Source organism: Equus caballus, chromosome 14 (genome assembly GCF_041296265.1).
Source record: "Equus caballus isolate H_3958 breed thoroughbred chromosome 14, TB-T2T, whole genome shotgun sequence".
In the NCBI taxonomy this organism is placed as follows: domain Eukaryota; kingdom Metazoa; phylum Chordata; class Mammalia; order Perissodactyla; family Equidae; genus Equus; species Equus caballus.
The window spans coordinates 29,363,432-29,391,236 of NC_091697.1; the positions used below are offsets into that span (position 1 = coordinate 29,363,432).

General features: G+C 37.2%; 1 protein-coding gene and 1 long non-coding RNA gene across 12 annotated transcripts in view; one reads left to right on the forward strand and one right to left on the reverse strand.

Annotated features, from left to right (window-relative positions):
• The window catches only part of TENM2 (teneurin transmembrane protein 2), a 3,416,041-nt gene that overhangs the window by 1,052,360 nt on the left and 2,335,876 nt on the right, over positions 1-27,805 (reverse strand). For all 11 annotated transcript variants that reach the window (XM_070232931.1, XM_070232936.1, XM_070232935.1 and 8 more), the window contains one exon: positions 20,403-20,516. The gene's annotated coding sequence lies outside the window, so the exon portion shown is untranslated. The remainder of the gene's footprint in view (positions 1-20,402; positions 20,517-27,805) is intronic.
• Positions 13,624-15,601, forward strand: LOC138917262 (uncharacterized). The gene is made up of 2 exons (XR_011425015.1): positions 13,624-13,742; positions 15,390-15,601. It is a non-coding gene; the product is annotated as an uncharacterized lncRNA (long non-coding RNA).

Sequence of the window (27,805 nt, forward strand, 5' to 3'; positions counted from 1 at the left end):
CAAGGACCATGAAAATCATCTGCTCATTCTAGGCCCTCACCAAATATAGTGACAGAGTGCTAAATTCATTTGCATTTTGTGTACAAGAGGGTATCCAAACCCTCTTCCTCCCTCTCTAGAAGCTGAAGGACTCCAAACGGTCCTTCCTTCCTACATGTCACTAGTAAGGTAAGGCACATAGTCGAACACTTAGGCAACTGGGTATTCCCATCCATGACTGTGAATTTTTACAAAAGATACAAAAGTTGATCTAGGTGGCAGCATCAGTGCAAAATACCAGGGGCATTGTCTCAGTCAAGCCCAATTCTTTGGTCAGGCCTATGTTACGTGTCTTGTTATCATATCTCCTTCTGTTCATGTCTCCTTTATCAACCTCGTTTTCCTGGTTTCTTGATGTTTCTAGAAGCTGCCTGACATTCTTCCTATAGGTTGCTTACAAATTAGAATCCTAACTCATACAAAAATAATATGGCACAAAACACAGGACTAGAAAATGGGAATAAGCAAACAAGTGGCCTAAGACCTTTAGAATCTTCCCATGATCACTTGCTTCCATGGATTCCTAGGGCAAAAAAGGGAATCTGGGTTAAATGACTTTCCCAATACCACAGTCGTGTCCCAGATCTACCTGGAGCACTGTTTCTCTTCGTCATAACTGCTTGTTTTTCCCAGTGAATTCTCTTTCTTAGAGAGTCCACTAGAGTCATGCAGCTCTCCCATATTTTCTAGCTAACATGATTAAGCTCTAGCGAGTGGAAACACCAGGGTGGTGATCGGAAGGTCATGTTTCAGAAAATCTGGAGACCCTGCTGAATTATTAACCTTAGTTTGAGGGGGAGAGAAATCCAAATGTCAGATTCCAAGTCAGGAAACCAGAAAAGACTTCAGTAATTTCCCTCACCTTCATCCCCAAATTAACAGCTGTGTGGGAAAGAAGGCATTTGTATTTCCTCATTGAGAAAATGTCTGCTCATTTCCTGCTTCTCTAGAGAAGTTTTTGTCTTTTTCGTGTTGATCTGTAAGGGCTTGTAATTTTAAGCACCCAGCGCAGTTGTTAAAATATGGATTTTTGCCCTCAGACAAATAGTTTCAAATTCTAGCTCTACCACTTCTTATTTGTGTGGCTTTGGGAAAGTCTGTCCTCTAAGTTTGTTTTGCTGTCTATAATATGGGAATAATTAACAGACCCACTTCGTAGAGCTTTCATGGAAATTCAAGGGATGATCCACACAAAATATTTAGCACTATCGCAGGCACAAGGTTCTCATTAAATGTTAGCTGCATTTATTAACTATTAGAATATACTATATTAATCACATTTGTTTAAAAATTCACTCTTACGCTATAACCTAAATCTGGAGCAGATGTCAGAAAACTTTTCCTGGAAAAGGCCAGATAGTAAACATTTTAAGCTTTGTGGCCTAGATCACCTCTGCCACAACTCCTCAACTGTGCTGTTATAGCATCAAAGCAACCACAGACCATGCGTAAAGCAATGGATGTGCTATGTTCCAATAAAAACCTCTTTTCCGGATGCTGAAATTTTAATTTTATAAAATTTTCACGTTACAAAATATTTTCTTCTGTTTTTGTTTTTCCCACTCACTTAAAAGTGTAAAAATAATTCTTAACTCACAGACCACGTAAAAACAGGCAGTAGGCCCAATTTGTCCACAGGCCACAGTTTTCCAATCCTTTATTAGGGAAAGAGATAAATTCTGTGTATGGCCCTTGTTTGAGACAAATATTCATTTCGAGGCCTCCAGCTGCTGTTAAGTGACATGCTCAGAGACAATATGGTGAAACTTGATCAACAAAGCCAGTCCTGTAACTTTGAGATCCTCCGGAGCACATTAAAAATGCTACATCAACTGCCAAGATTTCCTTTACACTGAATTTTTTAAACTTTCAATAAAAAGTCACCAAGTCTATTTCTACTTGGTTGTTAGAAAAATTCTTTCTGCTTTCATTATATTAGAGGCATCTTGAAAGGAAATTAACGGTTTGTCACTTTAACAGTGCAAAATTATGCAGACAAAAACTGTAATTTATAAAAGATAATGTCTTTTATTCATTTATATTCATTAGCATTTACTAGAAATATCTGTATTTAGAAGATTTTTAAAGAAAATACTTCACAAATTATAAACATACTCCTAAACTAAAAAGATCTCCTTCTCTAGCTCTACAGTTTTATTCTAAGATCTCATCCGATTTCCAACCAGCAAAGCCTTAGTTACTTGTACGATGTACCAAACTATACATACACCTACATTTTGACATGAAACAAATGTCATTTTGAGGTTACAAATATGTTTTATTTTCCCTGTTCTTATCTAAACTATATCACAACATGGTATAATAAAAGCAAAATTTTAATTCAAATATCTACTGAAATTGATAAACATTTAATATCCATTGTATTTTCCTTGATAGTTATACATGCATTTGTAAATTTTATAAGCATCTTAATTTTAAAACTAGATTCAGCATTTTTTACACTTCCTATTTGTAATCATCTCCTCCCTTTAAGAAACTAAAATAGGCTTATGGGGCCAATAATGTGATGAGCTATTCCACATCTGGTTATCAGAGGCATATTTCCTGGTTTTTAAAAAAAATCACAAAAAGCCATTTTTATATGCTTGGTTTTTCCTTCTGTTATTACCCATTTAACAGTAGTTTCACATACAGCCAGGCATGTGCCAAACATAGGGCCAATAATAAAAAATACTGACTTAATACAATTTGCTTCCTTGGCTGCTGGGAAAGCAGAAAGCGTTGAAAAACTGTTTTGTGTTTATTAGTGAAGCTATTGTAGAGGGTGATTGGGGTTTCATTATAAGGGGCCTGCAAACAGTTTTAGCACAAATGCCAATATACATTTTAGAATCGAGTGCAATTTTAAGTATTTTCGCTCAAATGGTTTTGCAGAATCTACAACTCAAATAAGAAGTATATTGTGTTTAACACCACCAACAACTACTATACTATTTGTCGCATTGATCTCCATTGTGAATGCTTCAAACCTTTCTACTTTCATGAAATGTAATGGGCAAATATGTTCCCTGGAATCCCGAAGTATGATTAGTTACTAAGCAATCAGAAAAATCACAGCAAGGCACACTTCTGAAAGAAATTAGAAGGAGTAAAGATCACTTCTCTATTTGTGTTACATAGCAAATCGCACAATACCTCATCGATGGTACTGTATATATTAGCTAACCACCATGGGCTAGCTGGAAGCGCATACATCAATGAAAAGATCTTTGTCAATTGCTGTATGCCTCATTATCTCACTAAGATTTCTTGGCAACAATTAACAGTTACCCAATTCATAGAAATTGCCTTTATTATTTTTGAAGCAGCTACTTTCTTTGGCTTTAATGACTAAGAGAATAGAGACAGATGTCTCTGTTGCTAGGGAGACTGAATTAAAAAAAAAAAAAACCTTTGAAACGAAGTAAATAAGCAACTACCATCTTTTTTAAAAAGGAGAATTCTGTTAGTTTTGAATTAACTATTTGTTTTTAAAACAAACCAGCAGTAGCTCCATTTTTTTAAGGAAATACACTAGAATGGTTTATTCTGACAGTAATAAATCATTAAAAAAAAAGAAAAGAAAAATAGGGCCACCTGTGCACTCAATATCAATTGAAGCTGATTATCAGAAACTGGTACTTTCTTTGTACTGGTACCTGAATTCAACAGGAATTACCTTTTTATATAATCTGTCAATCCTCTGTTAACTAAAGAGAGAGCAGCTCCTCCCCTGAGGTAGAAACACCTAGGCCTTGCAGACAAGCCTGTCTGCTGAGTTCTTACACCGTATGCCCTCTCCTCACCTAGCTCTAATCTTACTTGCAGCCCTGTCGCCTGTACTCTAGACTCTAGAAAACAGGTAAAGTGATCCGAGCCAAAAACAGCTTGGCGACTGGGCCTAGCACACGCACTGTTTTCTCTAAAATCTCTCTCCGTGCTCATCCCCCCTCCTCTGTCTTTAATTCCCGATGCTCAATATTAGACACCTAACGCACTTGTATTTTCATGTATCTTGGGCATGCGCATCCTGTTCAACCCTTCTCACCATCGCACTCCTTATATCAGCATGCTTTAAGAGAAATGATTTTGTCATGCAAAAGGAAAAAAAATCCAGTCTGAAATGAAATCACATGTAATAGAAACAACTGCAATCCACCTAAATTTTGAAAGAACCCCTCATCTCCTTTGGCATCTACACAAAATCACCCAAAGTTCTTTTTCACTTGTTCTAATTAAACCATTACCAGGCTTCAGTATTCAATTTAAGTATAAACCAAAAATTGAATGGGCATTTTGTTTGCCTGTTTTACTTAAATATTAGTATAGTATATGAAAACATAAGCAAACTATTTTGTCTCTCTCTTTCTTTTTGCAGGGAAAGATTCGCCCTGAGCTAGAATCTGTTTCCAATCTTCCTCTTTTTTTTGTTTCACCCCAAAGTCCCAGTGCATGGTTATATATTCTAGTTGTCAGTCATTCTGCTGCTTCTATGTGGGCCGCCACCACAGCATGGCAACTGACAAAGCGGGATGTGCTTCTGTAACTGGTAAACAAACCCAGGCTGCCGAAGCAGTAAGAGTGCTGAACTTTAACCCCTAGGACATCAGGGCTGGCTCTTGTCTCTCTTTTTAAATGCTATATGTTATTGCCACACTTAAAAATTACCCATAGTATGTAAAAAAATGCAAAATAAAAGTATCTTCCTTTTCTTATTTAAGAAATTGTTCAGAACTATAACTATAATTTCTGGCTTCTGTAGCCAGGGGACCTGAGCAGTATTCATAACATTCTTCCTTCGTGAAAGTATATTTCAAGCTCCAAATGATGAACTTAAAAAGTTTACAAGAAATTATAATTTGAAGACTTTCTGTAATTTTATTGAAATTCTAACTTAGTGAGATGAAATTTGTATGGAAGACAGACCATCTCCATGGTCACACATTTCAGGTGAATGGAGCAGTGAGGGTCCACGATAGATTCAGGGCTCAAATGCCATTTCAGTCACTTGCTTGGGGTGAGACTTTTCGCTTGACTTTTCAAAGTCTCAGTTTTTTTCTAAGTCTCAGGTGGACGTTAACTACATCGTAAGTTTGCTGTGAGAGTTAAAAAGATATAATGAATGGAAGAATTTGGTCCAATGCCCAGCACAAAGGAAGCACACAATAAATGGCAGTCATTATCATTACTTTTATTAGCCTCTTCTCGATTTTTCTGAGAATATTAATTGAAAATCAAGATATAGCTTTCAAAGTTTTTATGAGAATTGGGGACAGCATATGTTCTCCATGGCAGTTATGATCATATTACTTTGAGATACTTGCATTAGATAACAATTGTGATCTATTTCCAAATACTGTTTTCGTTTTGGATGATTTCACTATATCATGAGATTGGATTAATCTTAGTCATCCCTTGCTCATCCAAGCCAAGTTAACCAGCTCGCTCTACTCTGAGCACGGCTTGCTCCAGCTCCCCTGAAGATACTGCTCCCCTAACAAAGAACATCCTCCCAACCTCCTGTCAAAGACCACTCTTTCTTTATTCGAAATCTACTCAGGACCTGACCTTGGCTATGAGGATTTCCTGATGAATTTCAGCTACTTTATAATACCGCCTTAAGGCAAAGATTTTCAGCTTTGTGTACCACACACAGAACATTCATTTAACAAATGTTTAAAGTGCACTTATTGTATGCAAGGTACTATTCTAGATACCAGAAATATAACACTGAACAATTCAGATGAAGTCTGTGCTTTCTTGATCTGTACATTTTAGTAGGAGGAGATAAAAAATAAAAACATAAAGCAATAAACAAATTGGTTCAGTTAGTAACTTGAAAGGAAAAAAATAGAACAAGTGGATCTGAGAGTAACTGGAGAGAGTGCTGATAGGCAAGAAAGGTGGTGCCCCAGTTTATGGCCAACCTCGTGAGGCACCGAACAGCTTCAGAAGACCCTGCTCAGATTCCGATATGAAGACATGTGAACTGAGAGCTAAATGACACAAAAGGAGTGGCCATGCAAAGATGTGGGTAAAGAACATTTCAGTAGAAGGGAAAAGATAGAACAAAGATTCTAAAGGAGGAACAAGCTTCGTATGCTCAAACAAGAAGCAGGACTGTTGACTGCAGTATACAAGCATGGAAGCAGGGGCCCGGAGATGTGCTGGGAAAGGCAGGCATTGAGATGGCTTGATTACATATTACCTACATAGCATTGGCAAAATATGGATATGTGAGCCCCAGCCTAGACCAACTAAATCACAATCACTAAGGGTTGAGCCCCGGCTTTGTGTGTGTGTGTGTGTATGTCTGTATGTGTTTTAAAGTTTCCTAGATGATATTAAAGTGAAGCCAGCATTAAAAGCCACTAATAAAGAGCTTATCATGATTATGTTGTTTTTTCACTAATGTTCCCAGTTACTTTATAGTGTCTCATTTCCCATTTAAAGTTTGTGTTCCAGGCGTTTCTGATCAGGTATGTCTGCAAAACGCCAACTAGAGAACTATGCAATAGATGCACAATATGAGGCTGTGATTGTCTTCTGTGTGCCTAAATCTGCTTAGAGTGCACTAGAGAAACAGACTCATGCTTCTAGGCATATTCCCAATTACATTTTAAAAAATAAACAAACAGGTGTGTGCAAACACCAGCACTTAGCAGCTGGCTCCTATGCATTTCCTCCAGGGAAATGAAGATATTGGCTAGGAATTCAGCAAAGTATTTGAAAAAGAGATAAAGGAAAGTTCTTTTGATTTTTGGTTAGGAGGTGAAGAGCACTAGGACCTTCTGGGCCATGAGGAAGAGGGTCAATGCTCCCAAATGCTGATAAGCATTCTCCACGATATTCCTCTTGCCAAAAATCTCAGTGACTTCTCTAAGAGGAAAGAACTGCCCCTCCCCAATTTTCAAAGTCAGAAATCAGAGGTAGACAGGAAAGAACTAACTGATGAAGGTCACATGAAAAGCAAGAGGGAGATCATAAGCAAAAAATTGTGGTGTTTGAAAATGACTGTTGGCACATGCAGAATTCCAAAGAGTCATTCCAGGATTGTTTAAGGGAGGTCTAGCTGCGACATCTGTCACCACAATGGCAGCCAGGGTTGGTTTCAATAAATCTCTGCTTCATATGCTCAGTTTAAGAGAAGGCCCTTCCCAACTGGAAGAGAGCTGTTCTTCAGTTGTGGCTGACAGAAATTGCCAGAAGTCTAGAGAGGCTTCTGGGTAATATGCGATGGGAAAGAAGTTACATCCTTGGTAGTAACTCAAAATACTCATAATGGGGCACAAAAGCAATGATAGCTGTGAGCACTCCAGACTCAAGCCAGCAGTCTTCCTACTTGTATCATTCAAAACTTTGACCTGTAGTCTTGGCCAATCTTAAACAGGGTTTCTTGTATCGTATAATATTTACGTACGCTTTTATACTCTGATTCTAATTATTTGTGATAGAGTTTTTGAATTTGAACCTGGGTTTGTCTCTCTTACATCTGCTACCACTGGCTCTGTGACCTAGACGAACCACTAGAATGCAAGCTCCGTGAGGATTTTTTATAAGACGACATCATTGAAAATAAATAAATAAATAAAATCAGATGCAAACCGACAGTCAAAAGAGCTTTCCTTTGTCCCCTTTGCCTTAGGTTCTGCATCTTTAAAATGAGAATAATCATAGGATCTACCTCATAGATTTTTTAAGGTATTAAATGAAATAACGTATGCAAAGCACTTTGAACGTTGCCTAGGAATAGTAAGCATTCACTAATGTTTGTTGAGGAAAGACCAGTGTGAGTATAATGCTCTTTAGCAGAATGTTGATAATAATAAAATAACTCTCTAATTATGTATAAGTATTTTAACAATAGAAGGGTGCTCCCTCAGGCTACCTAAAAATCATTATCTTGATTGAGTATCTGATCCCAAACACAGGCTCCAAATTTCACACTAAGCACTATATTTCTAATAACAACTAGAAACTCTATCCAGATTTTTGATTCCTCTGTTTCAGCATCTTTGCTTTGAAAACTCCTCCTCTTTCATTTTGAGCTTAGTCTAGGAAAGAATACAATCACCATGATGACAACTGCTCCCTCTTTGAAGCACAAATTTATGTTGAGCTTTTCTTGAATGCTGCCATGTCTTGCCTTTAAATTGTCTCTTGGACTCATTCCAAGGTCAAGGGAATTTCTTTATCACTTAAGGTCACCTTCAAGAATACAAAAGAGCAATCTGGGGTTCACGATCTAGAATTGACAAATCTGATAGTGAACAATTCTATCATACGTGAGTCACACAAATTATTTACTAGGGCCCTTACGTTAAAGAATTGGCAGGTGATGTTGTAACTAAGAGCCTCATATAATAAAAATATATGTAGAATACTTGTTACTCCCTAGAGATCTGATGAAGACATTCATTGAGTGAGTATCACTTATTCAGGAAGTTGCCATACATAATATACAATATCAACTTGCACTCTGATACTGACACAACAGATCAAATAAATTTGGCTGTTTCTCTTTTATATTAAACATAAGGCTAGCTTGAATTATACTGTGAAATAATTGCTATTTCAATGCTGGGGCCAGCTTAGGAGGTAGAAGCTGAAGAAAAATTCAGTTAATTGTGGTTGATTAACAGAAGTTTTAGGGAGTACAGAAGGTATGAGTCTGGAGTGTCCCATGGAGTGCTGTGGCAATCAAACGAGACAACATATGCCTCGTCCTTACCAGAGCTGGCCCGTGATACTCTGTGGTCTCCATATGTCAGCTATAATTAAGTTCCAGAATTTATTATTGTTGTTATTGTTATTGAATTTCAACATTTGGTCTAAAATATATCTACATTTTGGTAAATTCTCAATCTGTTTTGAATATATAAAGAACTAAAATGCTCTCTGAAGCAATCCCACAATACAGAGCTCAGGGGTAGTTAGAGGCAAAATCCTGGATATCATATAGCTACACCTTCAAAATATTATTCAGTATAGGCAGAGGGGTTTTGTTTGACAAAGCAGTCGGAACTTACCACTCTGCAATGAATCTGGGAAAGTGTGATGTGGCATCTCTTATCACAAAGTGTCTATAACCTTCCTCTCCCCCCCGAAAAGTCACTACATTTCTTATACTTGAATTAGGATGCACGCCAAGAGCAGAATTATCCTATAAATGGCTAATTTCACACGTCCTCATCTAAATTGATGACCTTCAGCATGCGATTTATGTAAAGAGGAAGCTCTAGAGGGATGGACTAGAGCCTTCGGGTAACTTTTCTGAAAGAATTTCCCTTGACAACCTTGACTGGGAACACACACACACAGTCTATTATTTGTCTCATGAATCATCCTGCTTCATGTCCTGTTAAAATAGCAATGCCACTATGAGGGAGCATAATCTTTTTGCTCTCCATTGCCCTACTGACACGCTTTTCCACCCTACTGCTGGCAATCCACGAAGACTCCTGACAATTAAAACTGATTTGGTCCTTTAAGGAAACAGTGGTCGATAAGATTTCCTCTCCTGAAGCCCCGACAGTCCTTCCAGGAATTACATCTACATGTGTTTTGGGCCTCTCCAATCAATGTACTATTTCAATTTGTGCTACTGATGTTTCATCTGACAGCAGTGGGTCTCCAAAACACTTCTACAGTGACACTGCCGACCTCATTGAAAGTCACACTTCTACTACGTCTTGAATTAAGTCGATCCCATCAAAGTTCTTAGATGCAATTGCACAAACATAAAATGAACTCAGTGGAGGATCCTCAGTGGACAGAATTCACTCATTCATTCAGAAAATATTTATTGAGAACCTGTTATGCCCAAGCAGTTGGTTAGGCCCTGGGGATTTAGTAATAAGGAAGGCAGATATGGTGGCTGCCCTCCAGGAGCTTAGATTCAGAAGGTGGAAACCCTGAATAAAATTGGCTGTTCCAAAAAGATTTGTTGAATTTAAATCACAAAAGACATGACCACTGAAAACCCTTACCTGAATGCTGTGGCTTAGAGAAGAGGCTCCTCAATGGTCATTTAGAGACCAGTGCTGACTCAGGGACCCACATTTTCACCATCCATGGTGACATGAGAAAAATGAGAGCTTTATCAACTTTATATTCCATGAATTCTCTACATAATCCCTCGGTTATAGTCACAGTGGTTCCTCCATGGAGCTTGCTCACTCCATTTTTTTGCCAGCTTCCTATAGCGCAATATTTCCCAACTGAATTTCCAGCATTACCCTCCCAATGGCCAATATCTCAAACCATCACACATTTCTTAAAATTTTTATTTATCTTGATGAATTTTTGTTTCTTAAACAAACTGTTTTAAAAGCAATTATAACAGACTTAAATATAGAAAAGAGTATTTTTCCTATGAATAGAAAGTAGCTGTAAAACAAATTTAATTTTTAAATACTCCTAATTCAAACTAGATACTGTTGGTCAATGAAAGTCCAAGCTTAGTATCTTTTTCTAAAACAGAGAAATTAGAAAATTTAAGAGAGTTGTTAAAGTCATAGTAGGTGCAAACTGAGATGCTCTTCTTGAAATAATGGTTGTATCAGAGAAATCTGAAATGGGAATAACTTCCTCACTGTTCCGTCTCACTGTTTCACTGCCCTGTTAATCACTTAAATGTCCTCTCGTACCACTGGTGATATTCATTTTGCTTTTTTGGTAACAATGCTACAATAATAACAATAATAATAATGATTCTGTTGCTACTGCTGATGATAAGAGTAATAATAATAAAAAATAGCAAAAATAATAATAGAGTGCTTACTATACGCTTGGCCGTGTTTTAAGGACTTTTGACACACAACTAATCAACTCTTCCTAACAGCCTTTGAGGAAAGCATTTTTCCGCATGGGAACCTGCAGCTCTAAAAAGTTTAGTAACATGTGCAAGCTCATAGAGCTATCAAATTTAAGAGCAGTCACTGATCAAACGCGGCTCTAAGTCAAACAAACCTTGTTCCCAGCTTCACCATTTACTTTGCAACCCTAGGCAAGCAGCTTTAGCGTCATTTTGCAGAAGAAACTGAAATTTTGAGAGGTGACAATTACATAACATTATATGCCTGGCATAAGGACTTAATAAGTTGGAGGAGGCGGGGGAATGAGGCAGAGGGAGAGGAGGAGGGTGAGGGGAGGAGGAAGGGGAGGAGGAGGAAGAGAGTGATATTTGAATCCTTCTGCTGTCATTTATCAGCTATTTAACCTTGAGATGGTTGTTTAGCATCTCTGAGGCTCACTTTCTTCGTCTGGAAAATGAGATGATATCAGTCCCTGGATAACATTGTGGTAAATGTTTTGAAGTGGTGGCAGGGAAAGTCTAGCACAGTCGTTGGTATGTAATAGGCCCTCAATAAGCAGTCCTTGTTATTATTCTGCAGTGTGCTTGTCAAATCCCCAGCCATTATTCACGGCTCATTCTGTGCCATCCATTCTCTGATGCTTTCCCTTATGCGTTCTGCCCACAATAACTACGATAACTCTTTCCTCTGAATTTCATCTGGCTTATTTCATTTTTTTAAAGAACCAACTTGTTCTTCCAATGTAAGTGAAACTTTTAGAAAGCAAGAAAGACTTACAAACTTCTTTTTAACACACGTTATTTAACATACTATACTTTCCTAAAAGGCACACAAAGAACACTTAGCGAATTAATTTTTTAAATTAATAATTATATGACATGAAAAAGGTTATGTCAGCAGAACCTAAGAAGGTGAATTCTGACTTAAGTAATAGTGGAAAAAAACATAATGTCCCTGTTTTCTGAGGATATTTTTTCCTCTTCATCATGGCTGTCCATAATACTTGACGTGAACAGCACCATCTTCTGCTAAGGACATTAAATCTTCATAAAAAATAAGATATTTACATTTTTGGTAAGAGTGAGATGGCTTAACATCCAAGACAAATCACTCAATTTGGCCAAAAGAGTGGCATGTTCTAATATCGATCAGTTGTCTTCTCCCTTATTTATTTTCTAATTGTAAAGGTAACATAAAATTATGATAGAAACTTAGAAAAATACATAAGAAATAAATAAGAAAATACAAATGATCCATTATCTCTCTTCCCAGAAATAACTACTATTAATATCTCCTGGTATGTCCCTCTCACCTTTTTCTTAGTGTTCTCTGGTACATTTAAAAAATAAATATACCCGGATCAGGCTATACACACTTCTTTAAAAACAGTATTTCCATATTCTTATATGTTCTTCAAGAAGACAATTTTTTCAGGATTACATAGTACTTCATTTTGATGTCATTATTTAGTAAATTCTTATTGGTAGACATTCAGGTTGTTTTCAAATTGCCCTTATCTTAAATGATTCATTGGGTAACATTCTTCCAGATGTATCTCTCTGTCCAATGGTGATTCTTAGCATAAAATGTTAAACAATGTGTAATACCAGCTTCAAAAGTTATAAGCCTTTTAAGATCCTCGGCACTACTCACTCCCAAAGTCAGTGATTGGGGGCCCCCCACGCCACAAGCTTACCAATGCCAACGACAATAATTTTTTTTAATCTTTGATAATTTGCCTAGAAGGCCAACGCTGGCATCTTATACTTTATGGATTTTTAAAAAAATAGGTTGTTTAAGCATCCACAGAGAGCACCAGTACTCTAGACACTCTATTTTCTGCTCAACTTATAGAAATGATTTCCAAATGAAAGACACTGCGTTTATGGAAGATGACCAGTGTTAAAATAATTAAATAAGGAGCCCATTAGCCTGATGTGGCTCTAATGCCATGGTGGCCTGCCTAAGCAAACCAAAATCTAAGCCTGGAAATGCCTCAAGGTAACAAAATCAAAACACTGAGGACACCACTCACAAACAGCCAACTAGGCTTTCAGCTGCAGCCAATCAGTAATTTCCTGACTTCGCTGCTGCCTTTTCTGCATGAAGGTCTCTCACCAGCTCCTGTGGGTAGAGCCCTTCTAACCACTTCCGGTTTGGCGCTGCCCCCTTTGAAATGATTTTTACTCAAATGGACTCTTCAAATTTTTAATATGCCTCAGTTTATCTTTTAACAGTTCTGATGTCAGAAGACGGAACCAAAGCAGACCCCCAACAGCCCCCAGGAGCACCGAGCATCCAGGCGTGGTTACCTGTTGAGCACCGACCCCCCGGCCCCCCCCCCCCCCTCCCCAGCTCGCTGCTTCTCGCTGCCTCTGGAGGTCATGGGTGAGTCCCCCTCAGATCCTAGCTCCACAGCTTTTATGTTGTGAGCTTTCAGACTTTATTTGAGCACTGCTTTTTCAGACTGAGTCTGGAAACTGACTGGAGTCGGACTGGGTCCAACTTTAAAAGCAGACTGGGTCCAGAGTTGAACTGGGTCTGACTTAGAAACTGGACAGGATCCAGGGTTGGACTGCGTCCGTTGTGAGGCCTCAGGTGAATACAATTTTAAGGCCAAACAAACTGGTTAACCTTACCAAAGATAATCTTGAATTATAGTGGCCACACTGAAGAACTGTTAACCGTCTTTCACAAGTTTGTCCATTTATGAGGTGCCCTACAGAAACAGGGGTCTCAGCCAGGCACTCGCCGTAAAGGGTAGAAGGAAAATTATTTTTCCTCCTCTACAATTTCTGCTGACCAGGATGAGACCTGCTGGGACACCCCACTCACTCCAGAGCCTGCAGATGGCATCCTGGGGAAACTGACCAAAGCTGGCAAAGGGTAAGAATTCTTCTCCAAATCTGCTCTCCCGGAGCTCTATCTGTGGTGCCTCGTCGAGAGAGGAAGGGAAGATTTCACATTGTCCCTTCCTTTCCAAATTCAGATTGGCAGGAAAAAACATTGATTATCCATCCTTTCTTTCCCAGGGATAGCCATTGCCTCTTATTTGTTCATTTTGTGACCTAAGAACTTGGCTTGGTAACTGTCAGGTTGGGGGCCCTCAAAAATATGGCCAGACAGCAATGTGGGTTGCCCTCCATTTGTGGCTAGGGTCCTACCAACTGTTGCCAGCTCTCAGGGGAATTGTCCAAGTCTTTCTTTTGGTTATCGTTGTGGCTCTGGATCTTGGGAGGGAAGTATCTTTTGCAACCTCTTTGGGGATCCCTCTTTTGTTCATGGGGTTGTTCATTACTGCTAAGAATATTTACGTTTGTCCTAGTTAAAACCAGACAAGATATTCGAAGGATCTTTTTCTGTTTTATAAGAAGCTCTATGGTCAGAAGTTTGCCAAATTGGAAACTGGTTTTCAGAGTCTGATAGGAACTTTTTGAAGGCCTTCTCCCCACAGCTAAAATGAAACTATGTACCCAGAGGGAAAGAAAAACTTTCTGAAGCCATTGTGGAAGGATTTACTTAAAACATTCCAAAGAAACACAGCTCTAAATGCAGAACATAGGGATCTTTTGATTTTCATCTTAGTTGAAGATCTTTCCCTTGATATGAGCAAGCAAATTGAGGATAAAGTAGTTAGACGACTGAATGATATTCAGAAGTTGAAGTTGCAACTCAGTTCTTTGAGGAATTAAAAACAACTGTTCCTGTCTTACAAATCAAGTCTTTACAAGAACAGAACTGTGGCTCTACAAACAATTTGAAGCCCACCTATCCTTTTTACCAATTCAAAAACCTCAGGAAAGATAACTTAAGAGGATGGTTAGCTGTTTAACATCTCATGAAATTTTCATGAGTAATCTGAACGTAATTGTTAAGAACAAGTAAATTAAATAGGAGTAAGTAAGATGAAAGTTTATAAATGTCCTTTCCAACAATGATTGTGCTTTAGGGTAGGTCTACTTAAAAATGGTTTCCAGGGGCTGGCCTCATGGCCTAGTGGTTAAGTTCGGTACACTCCACTTCAGTGGGCTGGGTTCGGTTCCCAGGCGTGGACCCACACCATTCACCAGTGGTCATGCTGAGGTGGCAAGCCACATACAAAATAGGAAGATTGGTATGGATGTTAGCTCAGGGCAAATCTTCCTCAACAACAACAAAATGATAGTTCCCAAAATCTTTTGGGGAACTTGAAACCTTAAAGTTATACTGAGCTAAACTAAATGATGGATATTCTTTGAACATCTAGATCATTTCCAAATAAGATAGAATACTGAAACATTAATTACTGACCATATAGGTTTTTCCACTTTTGGCTTCCTTTTATAGAGGAACTAAAGATATTTGTAACCCCAAAATCAAGACTCCTGGCACTTTCATAGTCACACAGAGCAGTGAAAAATTTGAGTCATCCCATGCACATGTTCCCAGCTAAGATGAAACAAGGCCACATTCCACCTTCTTATTTAAGCGCTCATTTTATAAATGTGTCCTCTTCATTGTATATTTAGTGTCATACTTTTTCCATTTTTGCAGGTGATTTTGCTGCTTAAAAATGACCTCCAAGCATTCTAGTGAAGTGCTCTCCAGGAACCTAAGTGCAGAAAGTCTGTGATGTGCCTTATGGACAAAGCATGTGTGTTAGATAAGCTTTGCTCAGGCATGAGTTACAGCGCTGTTGGCTGTGAGTTCAATGTTAACAAATCAACAAGATACATTAAATAAGATGTTTTTAAACAGAAACACAAGTAAAACAAGGTTATGCATTGATCTGTTGCTTTGTTGATGAAACTGTTGTGACCTGAGGCTTACACTTACCTAATCCTGTAATTGCCCTAGGATCAATGGTTCAGTATCTGCTAATTCAGTGTTCCCAGTGCCTTTATAGAACATGACTATGCAAATAAGGAGAATCAACTGTATTTATCTATTCTCCCTATGTTCTTGATATTTAATTCTTTGTATAACTGTGATCCTATATTCTTACATTCTTTACTAACATGGGTACTCTTGCAACCCATTTTCTGTGGACCTGGGTATGGTATGCATGCACACAACACACACAATACACTCACAAATATCCATTCAAAGACCTTAACTAAAATCTTTCAACTTACTTATAATTTATGTTATGTATGATGATTATTAATTTATATTAAATTGACCTTTTAACAATATATTTTTATCTTTTAATTTTTCAGTCCAATTGACTCATCATAATCATTTCTTTTCCTTGTATTTCCTCAACACCTTGTTAAAATGCCTGATGTGCCAAAATTCTGTACTGTTTCTTCATCATGGTTTGCGTAGTTCTAATGATACAACAAACATCTATAGACTACTTTTCTTCTTTTTGTAACTGCTTTATAGTAGTAAACCAAGCCATTCAAAGATATTCCCTCTCGATCTTCCAAATGAGCCACCTAAAATTTAAATAGCATTTTATAATTACTTTTCTTAGTTCATGTTACAAATATCTCATTGATTTATATACTCAGGCGCTTGAAAACAAAAACCTACTTCCAAACATAGATAAGCACAATATTCCCACTTTAGCAAAAGTGACAACAATGGGAGTTTAAGCAAAGCAATCTATAATTTAAAAATTTATGTGACTAATTTACTGGATCTTAGCTTATCAGAGCATATTCTTCATAAGAGAACCTATGACTTTCTCTACAATAACCCCATATTTTTCCGTATCCAAAAAATTTCAATCAGTGGATCAGTTTCTAGAATAACAGACTGGACTAAAAAATACACTTCTTCTCCTTCCTTAGCTGTACAAACTTGAGCAAGATATTTAACCTCGTGGAACCTCAGTTTTCAGGATTAAAGAGGACTTTGCTTTTATGGTTAAATAAATTATGTTGAAGAGAAAAAAAATTTAAATGTGGTATATGGTATATATTTATTAAATGTTCCTTTCTACTTTTTATCCCTTCACAATTATTATATTAAAACATCATATGCATCATATATTTATTCTAGTTACATAGTTCCATTTTATTCTTTAAATTTTCAAGAAAATATTTTGTAAAATACATAATATTGCTTGACTTTATGTGAGGGAATGTGAAATATTTAAAGAAGACCTGTTGTAAATCTCACAATGTGAAGAGGCAACTCAGGCATGTAGTGTAGAAAAAAACCCCTCAAAATGCACTCATCTTAAAGGTTAGCTGTTGAGTATTAAGGGGTGTTTCTATGCTGGCAAAAAAGGCAAAGGAAAAAAGGGCTCAGTGTAATACTTTCAACACGGTGCTAATGATTCCAGTTCTTACATAGAAGTGGATTTTAAACCAGAGAAAAAAATGCTTTAATCTTATTTTTTTAAAGAGCCTTGGTCACTTACATATTCAGCACATACTGATTACTACGAACTCTTTTAAATGGTAAGGAAAGTGAAAAATGTCATCTTGTATTCTGCTGATAGGGAATTAAATCCACATGTCGCCCACTGCGGGATGTGTTGCTGAGAACACAGCCTTCCTGTAGGTCTGCTGATTTTCCAAAATTTCTACCTAAAGTAGGATTTCATTTTATTAATATCAGAAATCAAAAAACATTGGTTCGATTTATCCCTTACCAAAGGCAACCTTTAAAAGTATCACATTTTTTTTATGATTTTTAAGTTTCTTTCTCTTTTAACCTCATTTGTTAAATCATGAAAAATAGCCAAAAAGCATATTTTGAATGATGACAAAATCACATCTTGCGTTTCATCCTAGTCTGATTGAAAGCAGATGTGACTGCCCGAGAATCTGCAATTGAATCTAGTGTTTTCTATGAATCCAACATGGAGTAAAAACCATTTTATACACTACTTCCACTTAAGCAAAAGAAGTCACATGGAAATGTTTAAGGTAGATCTCTGGCCAGAAAAGCTGTATACTTTAGGATACTGCCTCTTATGAGCAATGAGAGTAGCATTTAAATCTTCAGGCATAAGCCTAAGTGAAAAGGAAAAAGCCAGAGGTGGTCTGGGAAGAAACTAAAAACCTGGGCAAACACTGGCTTATGTTTATAAAGCCTCCTACTGCCTGGTAAAGCCACTGTCATTTATTCTATTAGGGCTAAAAATGACACTCTAAATGAACAGCAGAGGGCCTTGCAGAGTCCTTTTCAAAGTAGGTAGGTATTTCTTGAAAACAGGTTCAGTAGAATGTAAAATACAATGCCAGACAGTTAGCACGAAGAATTTCTTCTGAAAGTTGATAGCAGTTTTTGCAAGCCAAGGCCTGCCTCACTGACTGGCTTATTATTTAGCCAAAATTGAAAACATTTTTAGTTCCAATACTAAATTACCAAAGTACTGCCCTAACTAAACGATGGGTAAACATAATGAGACCGTTGAAAAAACTTAGTGAATTTTCAGGCCAGCATGGTAGGCAGATCACTGAGATTTATCATCAAGCAAGTTTGCAAGACCGAATAGCCTTTTCTCTCTCTTCTTACATGGACATGTTATTCCTCATTATCCTCCGACTGTTTCCATGCCCACCATGTAACAAGACCCATTTATACTAGAAACTGAGTCCAAAGATTAGGATCATGAGCAAGAAAGAGGATAAAGAGGAGATGACTGTTGGATCTAACAAGGTCAGGAAAATCCTCTAGGAATCCAAAATAAAGTCCTCATTCTCCATGGCAGGCTCCATTCTTCCAGGTTCTGCCCCACCAAACTCACGTCCTCTAACTCTGTAGTGTTCTCAACTGTTACTTGCTCTAGGAGAGGACAGATGGGCTGGCATAGGCTACGCCAGAGTCTTAGGTCTGTTTCACCATACACCCTCTTATTTCTTCCAAAACTGACAACTCTACATTTATAATGGATTTCCTAAGCACTTGGTGATATTTCCTTGAGAACAGAAGCAATGGTGGACCCAAGCTTCCAAGACATAAAGTGGTACCAGGGGATGTTTCTTGGAGAGGGTGGCACCTGATTTGTGTGCCAGCAACCTTGAAGTCAGAGACGTGTTCTAACAAAGTCAAACTCTCCTTGCACAGCCCAGTTTGGATCTGACCTCCAAGAAACTAGGAACAACAGTCCTTCAGAGAAAACTAAAGCGTGCTGAGCATTATTAAGTGGAATGCCTTTCTCAGACTCAAAGCACAATAAAATCCCTAAAGAAGCCCTCCTACTCTAATAAAAGGTTCTCTCTGCTTAGACCACACACCCAAGAAAACACATGGGGACAGCAAGAACAACATGGAAAACTAGCCATAGTAGTCAGGTAGATTTCAAACAAGTTGCTCGTACTTCAGTTTCTTCACCAGCAAAATGGGGCTAGAACTGCTGATAACGTTCATTTACCCCATGTGTCCAAGTACCAGGATAGGTACCTTATTGCATCATCTACTTTGTCACTACAGCCTCATGAGATTCCCATTCAGTCATTATACTATTTGATCCATAAGTCCTTTCTAAGCTGACTATTCCAACCAGCCTGTTTGATTATTGTGTTACGCACACCTCCTTCATGAGGGTATTCACATCATCACTCCGGCCCTTAAACCCATTCCCACTTCCTCAGCCACCTAAACACTACTCTTTACTCGTGCCTCATTTTCACAGAAAAACTTCTGCTAGGAATGATATCAAAGAAAGAAGAGAAAAAGGATTTAATCCGGGTATCTTTTCCATTTATCTGTCTACTGTATCTCCTCTCATATCTTATCCTTAGCTGTGTAGTCTCTACATACCTTCAGATTACTAAAATTATTTTATAACGGATGTTTTAGCTAAGTCAGATGCCCCATCTGCAAATCAGAGTTACATAACACATTAATTGTCCCCATAGAACTCTGTAAGCATCCCACCCAAAAGGGAGCCACCTTGGTAGGATTTGACCTGGAAAAAAATAAAAGCAAGATCTAAAAAGCAAAAGACTAGAGAAAAATGGATATAGGAGGTCCAGGAAAGAGCCTTAGGAAGACAGTTGATATATGGTGCTAGATGCTGTGGAAATATATTGAGGATGCTAGTTCAGAGGCAATAAAAGCAGAAAGGATTTTACTGGGAACATAAGAAAGGCTTGCTGGCTTCCTTTTTGCTTGCTGCCTGCATAGATTAACAACATTAAACAGATCAAAGGGGCCAAGTTTTTCTATCCAAAAGGTCTTTACACACTAAAATGTGATGCTACATGGTCCAGCTAATCACAACCATCACCTTTTATTTCCTTGTGTACATGGCAAATAAGAAAAGTGTGGTGGTCAAATTATTTGTCAAGACCAGGGGAAGAGGAGGGGGCACTGGAGGGGGAGACATCCAGGTAGAGAAGATGCAGATGCATGACTGAAAAATTGTCAAGTCATTCAATTGGGTCGGAAGGAGGAGAGACAACAGCAGATTTCAGAGAGAGAAAATGACAGTACAAATTACTTTTGTCCATAAGAAAAAAAGGAAAAAAAAAAAAAGCCAGCTTTCCAGCACAGAGCTGGAAAAGCCCTATTTTGTGCTCCGTTTGAAAGCACTTTGGTCAACAATGCAAATACAATTCGAGGCAGAGCAAAACACAAAATTGTAGCTATGATTCCACTCACCAAAAGGGTGGATCTTCGATGTACAATTCAGCTAGCTTTACAGGAGTGCTCCACAGCAAAGCCAAGTGACAAAGCAAGCCCCAGATTGCTTAGGCAATAAAGAGCTGGATGTGACTGTGAAAAAGAAAAAGAAAATAGATAAGATTCAAATGAGCACATAAAACAAAAAAAAGAATAGAAATGCAAATGAAAACCATACATCTTCAAAATATACGAAAGTTAGAATTAGGAGCTAAATGAGCTAAATTGCACACCTTACCCTTTAAAATATCTTTCAACAGAGGAGTATAAAATATGGTATAAAACATATTAAATAGTTCAGTCACTTTAACTATGGCACACAATTACCATTAAGATACAAAATTACCACAATAGTATACCCATTTGTTATCCTTCAAATGTGATGTTTTTTATGATACAAACACTGAAATGTACAGCATTAGAATGGAAAAATAGTTTAAATGCATCTTTCTAGCAATATACAGATTTGAAGTTTGCTCTTCGCATTTACCAATGATTTATTTCATCTTAAAATTTGCGCATTATTTTGCGAACTTTTAAATTCAAATACTTGTTAGTACCACTGTCAATAGGATACGGGCATATATTATATATCAGGAATGTCCCGTTGACTCTGACACAACTTGCTTGGGGCAAATAACCTGTTTCCATCATTAAAAATGGGAATGTAATAGCACCTGTTTCATAGAAATGTGGTGAAAATTAAACATAAAAATCCGTCAGAAGCACTTAGTACAGTGCCTGGCACATAGTACCCCTTCAATATATGTCAGCTGTCACTGTTGTCATTGCAGTGACCGCCACTCCAATGCCACATGTCTGGAATGTCATTAACAGAGATTTGGGCTTCATCTCCCAGTGATTAACTCTTTTGAGAAATGCAAACATCCCTCCTCCACCGAAAAGTCAACATATTAAATGAATCCACACTAAGACATTTGCTGTTCGTGAGGTTCCCTTCTCCCCTGGCCAGGAGAACTAGGGGAGTGAGGGAGGCAGAGAGTAGTGTCCTAAGTTCACAAAGGGATTGGTGTTAGTGCAAAAAGAAAAAGAGAGCGTAACAATGAAGGAATGGCAACAATTGAATACAAGTGGCTCTAATTTCCCAGTTTTGCTCAAGTCATTCTCATCTTGGATGCTAACTGTATACTTCCTCATGTAAAAAGAAGAAGCCCCTCCTCAGTCAGCATTTCCCAGGCAAGGGTAAGATCCTCTGGTGAGCTGGAGATGTGCTGGTTTGGCTGAGCCCATCTCCAGTTCCCATACACGGCCACAGCTGGAACCCACACTCCTAGTCGCCCTCTTCACAAGGGCAAACAGCATCTTCAGACTGAGAGCTCCATCTTCCCTGACCACTCTGAAAAGCCTTTGCCCTCCACAAAGACTCCTGGCAAGGTGAAATAAATACCGATTGGTAGCATCCTGATCTTCTAGGCAGTATGAGGGCTTGTCACAGTGCAGTGGAGAGTATAGAATTTAAATCACAGCAGATCTGAGTTTGAATTGTGTCTCTATCGCTAAACAAGCACAACCTCATACAACTTTCCTCAGACCCTCTGAGTTTCAGTCTTCTTATCTGTAAAATGGGGAGGGGAGTAGGGGCAGAACCCTTACCACATCACATTGAGAAATAACAAAAGAAAATGCTCCTGGCACACAGAAGCACAGGACAAACATTAGTCACAACTTCTGCTCTCCTTGCTGTGCCACCTTGCTTATTAAGTATCTTGATAATCTGATTACAGGAGAACGATAGATGTAGAATGGGCTAATGAAGACTATATGTCTTTAAAGGACAAATCAGCAAGGCTAGACAGAATTATAAGACCTTTTGCAAACTTGCTTTGTTTGTATTTTGTTTTACTTTTCAAGTTTTCAACTTGGCAGTCAGAGCCCAGCAAAGCAATAAGGTCCTTTGATTTCCTCCTTAGAAACTCTGCAGCCTTTATTGTCTTTATATCGCACAACTTTAGCATTTAATTATATCCTACCTTATAATAATTAGGTGTCCTCATAATCAAGTCTCTTTACTCTCTTGTGCTGTTCTGATCCTTTAATCTCTCTTGAATATTAGTTTTTAATGCTATTAAGAGCCACAATTTAACAATTTTATTACTAAATAAAATTGCAAGAATATTTTGAAGACAATTCACCAATGGGTTGACTCTAAAACTTACTTTTATAATTAGGAATAGCACAAAATCATAAAACTAAGCCTCAACAGTGGAAGCACTTGGGGCTTGCATTCCTTCCCACGGACTAGCTGTGCAGCCTCGGGCGAGTCACTGACCTTCCTGTTTGGGATCTGCCAATGAGCCCCGCTTGAGTCAGATGTTTATCTCAGCTAGATCACAAATTTATTTTAAAGACAAGTTAAGAATTCTCTACAAGAACAAGACCATAATAAGACAGCTGTGAATTGTAGGCAACAGAAATGGTACTTGCTTTGTTCTTTTCTATCATGTTAATTATGAATTTAAAGGCCTGCTGTTTGAATGTAAAACAAAACAAGCATGGTACCCATAGTACACTCAATACAGGGTCATGATTAATTCACTAGGCTCCAGAGCTAAAGTGCTTGGGCTTGACATGTGACAAAAATGCTGAATAGCCATATGATCTAAGACAAGTTATCATCCTCTATGTCCCTCAGATTCTTCCTGGGTAAATAGGGATGATAACAATATCTAACTCATAGGGTTTTTGTAAAGATTATGCGGATGATTCACTTAACACAATGACTGGTACATAGTAAATGTTAGCTGTTATTATTGTTTATTTTAATGAGTGAAATACAATCACATAAAAATCCAGTAATTTCTGAAGTATTAACCTCACCTCACATTTCATTATATGCATTATGAATATTTGTCAAGTGAATAAATGGAACTGATTTTTTGACTAGCATACTTCACTCATCAAATATTCCATAACAAACGCTGTGCTCTTCAGGGCAATACGTTTACCAAATTTGATTATTTATTAGGTTTTCATTTACCTTAAGGTATATCAGATAAAGCTTCTATATTGATTTAAATTAAATACCTTATTAAGAAAGTTATAATAAAACTAGACAAACCCAAAATTTATATTTTTTTCTGATTTATAAATTTCTCTTACATTTTACACCTGGGATTTTATACAACTACAATGAATTCTATATTTTCAAATTTATTTTTTGAATATTCTTTTATAGTAAACTTGCAAAAAAACAAAAGAAAGCTAATGGCATAGTTAAATAAAACAAAGAAAGTAAAAGTCATTCAAAAGCACATCAGCCAGTGATAACCACCGCCTACATTTTGGTGAGCATCCTTCTAAACATCTCTCTATAAATAAATTCACCTGGAATAGACTAAACTGTGCATAAATAGGATAAAGCCACCTATCTATTTTTGTTTCATGCCCTTTTCTATAATAAAAGCATACTTTCCAGATTATTGATGGCAGTTAATCTGGGTTCACTTTTGTTTCAATCAAATTGTTTTAACTTTTCACTTAACGTTTATAGGAAATTTGAGAAATTTAAATATCCTGTTTAAAAGTCTTATAAAATAAGCAAAATAAATTAATTAAATATTATGGACATCTGGGGAATAATTTGGGCACGCCTCAGTTTGCATCTTTTGGAAGCACTTTTCCATTGTTAAACATACAAATTGGAAAAATTACGCAAATACCAGACTACATAGTTTACGCAAATGTTGCAAAATGAAGTAACATAGACAAACCTATAAAAAGCCAAACAACATGAATAAAACTTGCAAGATGTTGTTATCTTCATTCAAGCTACCAATTCCCTTAATGGAAATTAAGTTTATAGGCTTAAAAGAAATATTAACAATTTTCCCTTTAGACATAAAGAGAATGATATTACAATGTGAGGAATGGGAGATTAGTAAGTGCAAATTAATTGACTTCTTTAGAATGAATAAAAATAAAGATTTCACAGACATAAAAATATGAGCATACACGTTTCAGTCCATACAGCAGAAGAAGACGAAATGATGAGTTCAAATAAATGAATTTCAGAATACCCAAGCCATTTTGCATTCTACTATTCATATAACTGTTTAGGAATTTCAGCCTTATTCAAAAAAGGAATATTCTAAGTCTAAATAAAAGATCTCTCTATTCATTAATGAGGAAATGTGATAATGAGGCATTTGGACCTATAATAAAATAATTTCATAATGCAGAAAATTATTAATTGATCTGGATATACTAAAACCAGTCAACAAGTATCATTCACTCGTTAATCTGACAAATATTCAAATGAGTGGTGATTACATATCAGATACTACTTCATTCTCTAGGCCTACACTGTCCAAGAGAGATGCCACCAGCTACATATGGCCATTGGCTCCCGAGCACTTAAAGTGAGTAGTCTGCAATGATATATGCTGTAAGTTTAAAACACACAACTGATTTCACAGATTTAGTAAAAAAATGTAAAATATCTCAATAATATTTTCATATTGTTACACACATACTGTTACAGAATAAGCTTTTAATGTGCCTATTATAAAATTCAAAATAACACGTGTTTTGTATTTCTACTGGACAGCCTTTCCCTAGATGACGATAGTGGTTAACAAGGAACACGGGTCTCTGTATTCATGTTTGCGTGCTTCTGGTCAGGCACCGACATTGTTTAAGGACTTGTGTCAGATGCTGAGGAAAGTGCATTAAAGTATAAGCTGCAAGCCAACCTCTGAAATTTTGCCATCTAGTAACATGCATCAGAAAGACACTCAAAACTCACATATTAGCCATGCTATTAAGTACGAATAACCTAAAATATTGCACTGCTTTATGCAAAGAAATCTCTCTAATAAAGTTATGGTTGTTCAAAGCATCTCACTTCTTTTGCCATGAGGGGAGCATTAGGCCAGTCTGCTGTGTAGAACCCAGCACTTGGGTGGAGAAGTGCTCCTCAGGCTTCAGGGGAGGGAGGAGGAGCTCACATTATGTTTGCTTTTAGTGGTATATTTGCACAGTGGAGCAAGAGATCGGCCTCATCACAAATGCTATTTGAAATTCATGATATCCTCAAGCTAGCTAAGTCGAATCTTAGAAGGAGGGAGCCGGGAGAAAAAATTTCAAAACATTCGGAGGTCCCTGAATCCTCTCTAAGGATCTGAAGGCTCACGGAGGTTGTGGCAAATAGATCACAGAACTGTCAGATATATGTTAGAGATTCATTAGCAGAGCATAATCTTTGGTGGCTCTGACCAACGTCACAAAGAAATTATGTACAGCCGAATAGTAACAACAAGGTATGCTTAGAATAAATTAAAAATAGCATAACACTATTTTTATATGTTTTATCCCCTCCAAAACCACTTCTTGCCAAAGAAGTCTCCTTTTTTCCCTATATGGAATCTCTGAGTTTTCATTCTTTAGGATAATATTTCAATTAATTTAAATCATCTTCTCTCTCTATAGTGATTTCCACAGTAACTGTTAAATTCTGGCATAATTTTTCTCAGATTCCTTGGTTTCTATCATAAAGATGCACCAAACCAATCAAAACACAATCGTATTTTCAACATTCAAATGCAAGATCTGTGATTCAAAGCTTATGTTCAAAGATTTCAATAAAAGGAAAAAAATTCTACAGAAGTTTAAAAAGATACTCTGTGTAATATCAATTCATTAAGCAATTTTGAAAGGGTCGAATCTTATTTTGCTGAAGGGTTATCTGATACAGAAATTACTGGAGTTTTATAAAATGTGCACTCTCTCCCTGCTCATTTTCTGAATGAATAAATATGAGGCCAATTTTATACAGAATCACTTCAACTTGAACTAATCATTGTGTATTGCATGCCTAGAATACTGTTTGTTTCAGAGGGATACATATAAAAAGGAATGCAAAAGAAAACACTAAATCAGTCCCTAATTATAATTAATTCATAGATAGTTGAGGTTCATTTGCTTTTGCTAAAGTATATAAAATTGTACTCATATGGAGGCTTAGAGTGTAATCAAAAGAGTTCTACATCATATAAGAACTGTTTTTATTTGCTGAATAGTTTTAGGATACAATAAACCATTTTCAAAGGCAAATTGGTGTAAGCAGAAACCTGTAACTCTGTGAAGCCAGAAACTGTGAATCCCTTGCTGATTATTTCCTTCACTTTGAGGAAGGTACATGGGTCCTTTTGAGAAATTTTGAAATCATTAGGAAAAAATAAAAACTTGCCAAAAGACATTGCTTGGGATTTGATTTATATTAAAACATTCCAGGGTATTTGATTTGCACGGAAACGTATAGAGATTTACCAAATTAGCATCACCTCTTTTTAAATATGGGTAGATGGAGAACTAACCCATGGAATAAGAATACTTTCAAAATGGTGAAAAGAGTTTGACCTTTATGTATGGTAGCCATCTCTCTTTGATGCCTCAGCCCACTCAGTCGGTTTTTTAAATATAGCAATTATCTTACTTGACCTCTGTCCATGAGCAAACTATTTAATTCTTCATCTGACCACCTCAACTATCGCCAACAATCTCTCTCAAAGGGTTACCTAGTCTTTCATCACGTTCACCCCCTGATACGGAGACAGCGGAACCGCTTTCTTGCTCTCTCTTGGCCCTGCATTCAGAGAACTCAAGTGAGCAAGTGATCAAGTGAGCTGACCACCTAAAACCTCACATCAACAGTCATCCTTGGTAAGAACATGACCCAGAATACAGAATGACCACAGCATTCCACCAAAAACTACAAAACTACAAAAGAAGCCAAAGAGAAAAGCTTAGCGCTTTCAGTTTATAAGGAATTTGGTTTTCAAATACACAAACACTGACCAGGGCTGGTCTATGATAAATTTTCACAGTAAAGGCAGAGTAGGGAATTTTTCACACAAAAAATTAATAGAATCAACACAGTTTTCCAGTCTATGTACAAAAATTTTGGAAGCGTCTTTAAATTAGGTTTATCAGCACTCAATTTGATGACCAATATACTAAAAATCATAATTGATACACATCTTTGCATTATGAATAACTGCCAGTGGACTTCTATTTACCAGTACATTATCAGGCATCACTATGTTTTACTGTAGGTGGCTGAAAATAATGAAATTGTATTTCTTTTAAAAAGAATTCATATTTCTCCCCTTCACTCACACTACTCATACACAGATGCACACACACACACACACACACAACACGTACATTTTCTCCCTAATACACATCAGCTCAAAAGAGGCCATTAGAATTGGAAGGGATTTACTCTGTGTTGAGTATTTCAGAATAATAGAGTGGAGAAGGAGTAGAGAAATGTGGAAATAACATGTGTTTACAGTATTTTGCAAATTGAAGATCTCACATACCAAATGTCATATAGATATAATTATACTTTCGAATTTTCT